Raw genomic sequence first — 6,234 nt, forward strand, 5'->3', positions numbered from 1 at the left:
AAGAAATTACATTAATTTCTTAGGGAATATATCAACAAACACAGTTTCCCAAATGAACCTCTGTGACTCATGACCCATTATTGACTAAACAGTTTGTGTCAAAGAACTGTTTGCTAAGTCCAGTTTATATTTATCTGACTCAAACAGCTTGGAACTGGTTGAAATTTTAACACAATTGTGTAAAGAAAGTTTCAAAGAGATTATACTTTTGGTATGATCTGATTTTTCAGTTTATGATTTGTTATATTTTTGAATCATAGACTCATCGAATAATTCAAGCTGGAAAGGATCTCAGGAGGCAATTTAATCCAACCTCCTGCGGGGTCAGCCATGAGGTCAGTTCAAGTTGCCCGGGGCTTTATCCACTCTGGTCATGAAGCCCCCCAAGGATGGGACGGCTTGACTGTCCTCACGGTTGAAAAGCTTTTGCTTAGACCCACTCAGAACCTTGTTTCCATTTATGCACATTGTCCCTTACCCTTCCACCACACACCACTGTGAAGAGCCTGCCTCCATCTTCTCAGTAGCCCCCTTGTAAGTACAGGAAGGTTGCTGTTAGGTCCCCCAAAGTCATATCTTCTCCAGGCTGAACAAGTCTTCCCTCTTCCCTTGGCCACCCCTGACCATCCTGGTGGTGCAGGAATGCTGACCTTGCCCCAGTTGATCAGGGTTTTTCTTGTACTGGGGTCCCTAAAACTGAATGCAGTATTCTAGATGTGGTCTAATGAGTGCTGAGTGAAGGCGGGTGATGACTCTGCTCGATCAGCAGGTCCTGCGCTCCTGTTCATACCGTCCACCATGCTACTGGCCGCCTTTGCTGCCAGGGCACACTGCTGGTTCATATCTACCAAGATCCCCAGGTCCTTTTCTGCAGAGCTGCTCCCCAGGCAGGTGGTCCCCAGTGGTTATCATTGCAAAAGGTTATTCCTTTCCAGATGCAGAAGTTTGCATTTGTCCTTGTTGAATTTCATGAAGTTTTCTACAATTAAATTAAAATTCTCCACATTACTCTAAAATATGTATTTAAAGATTTGGAATAGTAATTTAAAAAGAAATTTTTATTTAATTGTACTAAAAATTTTAGTAGAAGGTACATTAAATTAATCTAGAAAATGTTACCAACTCCTCCCCCAGATGGATGTTAAAAGATCATCTTTGCATGAAACAATTGGAAACATTTGGAAATTGTCCAATGTGAAAATTGTCCAAGCTATGAAATGTTCATGTTTCACCAAAAAAAAAACCCCAAACCAACCCCCCAAAACCCCCAAGCAGAAGGATATTGAAATCTCTTTCACTTAGCAGAAAATCCCCCCAAATCCACCCATTGGACTTCCCTTAGTCGGACAAACGCAGTGGTTGGAAGCTCCCCTTTCTGCCTCCAAGTACTGCCCCTCATTAAGCAAATGTGCCTTTTCAAATGAGCTGCAGCCAAAACCACCAGACGCTTCAGATTCCTGAGCCGACTTGCGCTTACTTTTTTAAATGACATTTTTAATGAAGAACAGCAGTTTAAATCAACCCTATGTAATAATATAGAAGATAAGTTACTTCCCAGAGTAGAAGAAACGAATATGATTCCAGCATGCTGTGCAGTACTGGGCTTGGGAGAACAGTGTATAAACTGTCACCATGAATGCTATATAGCATCTACTTTTCAAGCTAACTGGCTTGTTTCTTTACTTATTCATAGCATAAATTACATGAGCTGAAAAAAATACAATACGGTACATCATCATGCAGGGACACAGCACTACAGAAACCACATTGTGCACATGCATATGTACACTTCTACACAGTAAGATGATTTTCCATATCCATTGATTATAATTTAATGAAGCATATAAATCAGATTGAGAGAGGCATGTCTTTATCTCACTAAAGGTACTTTTCATCTCTGTAAAATTTCAGTTCTTTTTGTTTTTCAGTTTATCTGAGAAGACTAAGACAAAGATAGTCAAAGTATGGAATTGCTCTGTGGTCAGTTAAGGTCCATAGTGTAGTGGCTACAAGTTCTTCCACAAAAAAGCAGACAGGAAAGCTCAGTGAGGCCACATCTATATGAAGTCAGTAAACTAAGTTTTTTGTTTAATACAGACTACTCAACAAATTTTAGTAACAATTTTGTTCACTCCGTTTTAAATGAAAGAAGGAATACAGCAAATACAAACATTTGTCTACATCCACTTTGTGTTGACAAAGATATTGCTTGAAATTTTCTTCAAAGTTTAATTACTTTCTGTAGCTCAAGTACCACCATTGTACAATTCTATCTGCAATCAAAAGTACTTTGAAGTAATACAATTAGTTTCATGCTGTTGGGTGTTGTGGAAGGTGGCAAAGCTGAGCTACATGAGCATGCGGACCACACCCGAACGAGACGTAAACAGCACGTGGCAATAATGGGATAAGATTGTGAGGCTATAATAGCACAGGAATGTATATAAGTTATAGAGGCTGTTATTATGTTTTGGAGGGCTTTAAGGACTTTGTTTAGCTGCTTAACAGTAGTCGTTCATGATAAAGCAGAACTCATAGCTTGCTTAATGCTTTTGTTTAACGCTGACCTATTCTCTGATGGGAGGAATAAGAAGATTCGGAAAGCCCCAGAGCCAGTTTGAGCCAGGAAAAGGAGACGTAGTAACAACTTGCCTAAAAAACAGGAAGAGAAAGAACCAGGCTAGAGATGAGAAAGAGGACGCAATGAGAGAGAAGACGACCCCAGACCCAGATATTACTGTTGGACCAGACTACGGTGTGAGGGGTGGGAACGTAGCTTGTAAGGGTGTAATTGCCCAGGGATTTTAGTGTTTGGGGTCCCTCTCCGGCAGCACCCAGCTCGGGCTGTCTAATTTGTGCACCATAGATAGAATAAATTACGCTTTTTATTTTGAAGGCCTCGATTAGAGATTCTGCTTCAGGGAACCTAGGGTCGAGCCTGGGGGAAGAAGCAGCGCCCGAGGGTGAGTGTGTGTGTGTGAGGAGTCGAAAGGGGCACCCGTCGGCTCACTGGAGTCGCCCGCTGCCCAGGGACTCCGGTCCTAGCCGTTAAAGTCTCGGGTGGTGTGTGTGCGACTCCTCGATGGGTGTGTGAACGCTCGGGCAGCGGCTTCTCAAGGTACCGTGGATCACCAAAGGCATTGTGTTGGCTTTACAGTACGGCTGTACTCTTTGGCTTACAGTTCCACTGACTGATTCGGAACTTTATTCAAACTGAACTTTAAGTTGGTTAAACTCAACAGAAAACACAGAACTAGCTTGCTTAGAAAATAAAACGTTTTATGGGTATTATTGTCCTTATTGCTGATGTATTTATTTTCTGTTTTCTTACCTTCTAGTTCTTCTGGGTATTGGTGCTAGAGCTTTTTCCAAAGTTTTCGATTTACACATCAAAACATGTAAGTGGGTCACTGTAAAAACACCTTGTGACCTCTAAAAACAATCTGCTTCATTTGGAAAAGTATCAAAACCTCAACAGAGCAATGGCCTTTGTGAAAATCATTGCTAATGAATGTATTAATAATGTGGTATGACAAGGATTTCTAAGATAAAATAGTCGTGTTCACATTGCAGGGTTAAGGTAGAAACCTCTTCCCGTATCATATTATGCCAAAGATCCTTAAATAAATGATCTTGCTTTGGACTGATGTGAAATCAGTTTAGGTTGATGTGACTTTCACAAGTGCAATAAAGCTATTTCTCAGATAGTGGAACATGTACGGTTATCATCTTGGCATTTTTAGGCAACCAAATTCTGTCTGGCTCACACAAATATTGCCTGTAATACTCAAGCATTTACATTTGATCTTTTTTCTCTTAAGTAAATAGAGAACACAAATGAAAAAAGAAAAATGGTATGTGCATACATGACAGAAAGACACAGAGATTTAGACTATTTATTTGAGACTTGTTTTAAAGTGTCAGTCAGTTGTGTATCTAAAGCAATTTCTTTCCATAGCACATTTCTTGAGGCCATCTCTGTTCACATTAAAGAACATCCCTGAAATACTTAAATAATATTTTTGTAGTATTTCCCTGAAAAACGGTCTGCATTTTCAGCTTTCTTGTTTAGAAATTACTCCATTTCTTGTTTTTACTCTATGCAGATACCCTGAAGATTTCAAATTGAGAGAAATGCCAAGCCCCTGAGAAATTGGCCCATGCATTACCAGTGACAGACTGGAAAAGTTATTTATTCTCATGAAGGAGTGAGGGCCATAGTAACCTCACCAGATGCCACAAGTATGGAAACAAGTCTAAGGATACAATTACTTTTAAGAGCCACTGTAAAATATACTTTTTTTATTATTATTTTTGCAGAACAACAAGTGTAAGTATAACTACAGTTAAGTTAGATTGTAAGCTAAGTAGATGACTTTGCCTAAAGTTAATCATGGGCATAATCACATCTTTGCGGTATCAAATTACAAAAGGTTTATAGCACTGCAGTCAAATTGTTGTTTTCTTTAAGAGAAATATTGGCAAGAACCTATCTGTAGTAATATCTTTCCTGATAATTTTTCATTAGTCTCAATGTATTTCAAAAGTCTCAGACCTTTTGAACTACTTTCCTTTAGTTCAGGGAAATCTTTTTATTTCTTCTAGGCTCAGCATCACCATTAGCCTGCATCAGTAAATTCAAGGTTTTAAGTTGTGGGTCATTCTTTTTTGAACAAAGAGCGAGTAGTATGTGGACTTGCATCCTAAGTTATTGAGTATTGTTGTTGATTACTGAATATTCATTATGATTTTTTTCTAATTGACCAAAGGGAGTTTGTTACTATTTCATTACTTACAGTAATAGAAGTTACTATAGTTACTTATAATAACTAGAAGCTTTGAATCAAATTGGGGTCTTAGTAGATGCTGGACAACATAAAGTGAGAAACAATCATTATCCAAGTCTAAGCCCTGGAATATGCAAATGTTCTGGCACATTGTATAATTAGACTGCTTCTCCTGAAATCGTCCCAAACTATCTGCCACAAGTCTATGGAGATACATGATTTGAAAAAAGTACGTCACTACTGATCATATGCACAACGGGAAAACCAACAAAGTTTGAGAATGTTACTCCAAGTAGCTGACTTTTCTTGAGGCTAGCAGGAAGCAGGTCCCCTACATAAAGCCAAGTATCTTGGCTACATTAAAATTTGTTGGATTAATCATGAGGGCACCTGAGTTTCTAAAAAAGAGAAAAAGGTTAATGGAATATTTTAATGTTGCACAACAACCATCTTAGTCTTGAAAATTATTAGATGATTTTGGCTACAACTACCAAAGAAAATAGCCTGAGGTTTCTGTCTGATTTGGAAAATTCTAGTCCAACTACATGAAATTTATAATAGCTACTGAGAACACAAGGAAAAAAAAAGGCCAGTCCCTGGCAAACTTACTAATAAGTAGCACTACCTGCTTTGCTTTAATATCCTTACGATTTATGAGCAAAGATTAAGAAACTATTATAATACAGCCCAGGCTGTACTGAAAAGTATCACCGGTAGGCATCTCATGTCTTCTGTGAGTACTTAGAAGATCAGCGTCTGGTAGATGATTTTTGAATTCCCTTATGCAGCCTGTTAAGAGAAGTCTATAAATTTCAGGATAACTAACTGCGCTGTCATGCAATCTTTCAGCCAAAGTGGTTCTTAAGAACCACACCTCATTTAGGTCAAACTTGTGACTTTATTAGTATTGATCTTGTCAGTTGGCTGGCGACAGCATCCGTGAGACTTCACAGGGCCCGCACGCTGCTGACCAGCCATGGACAGGCCGTCTGGGAGCTCCCCTCCCCATTCCACTGCCCTGTGTTTAACAGATTTAAGTCGTAACAAGCCGTAATTGGCAAGATGAGAGCAAGGAGAGCGCTGGGATTAGCATGCCCCAGACCAGAAACCGTCTGGAGAAGACAGCATGAAATGAAGGGGCTGGTCGAGATGCTGAGGGACGAGAGGCAGCCTCCGGCTCGGCTAGGCCGGCACGGAGCCGGCGCGCAGTGGGAACTGAGGCACTGACGGGACGAAGCTGAAGGAGCTGAGGCGTGGGGCTGCGGAGTGGGGCTGAGGCGGCTGAGGCGCGGGGCTGAGGCGGCTGAGGCGTGGGGCTGCGGAGCAGGGCTGAGGCGGATGAGGCGCGGGGCTGAGGCGCGGGCTGAGGCGGCTGAGGCGCCGGCAGCGATGAGGGCCCGCGGCGCGCGCTTCCGCTCTGCGCTTCCCGGCTGCTGCCACTACATGG

Source organism: Gymnogyps californianus, chromosome 9 (genome assembly GCF_018139145.2).
Source record: "Gymnogyps californianus isolate 813 chromosome 9, ASM1813914v2, whole genome shotgun sequence".
Classification (NCBI taxonomy): Eukaryota; Metazoa; Chordata; class Aves; order Accipitriformes; family Cathartidae; genus Gymnogyps; species Gymnogyps californianus.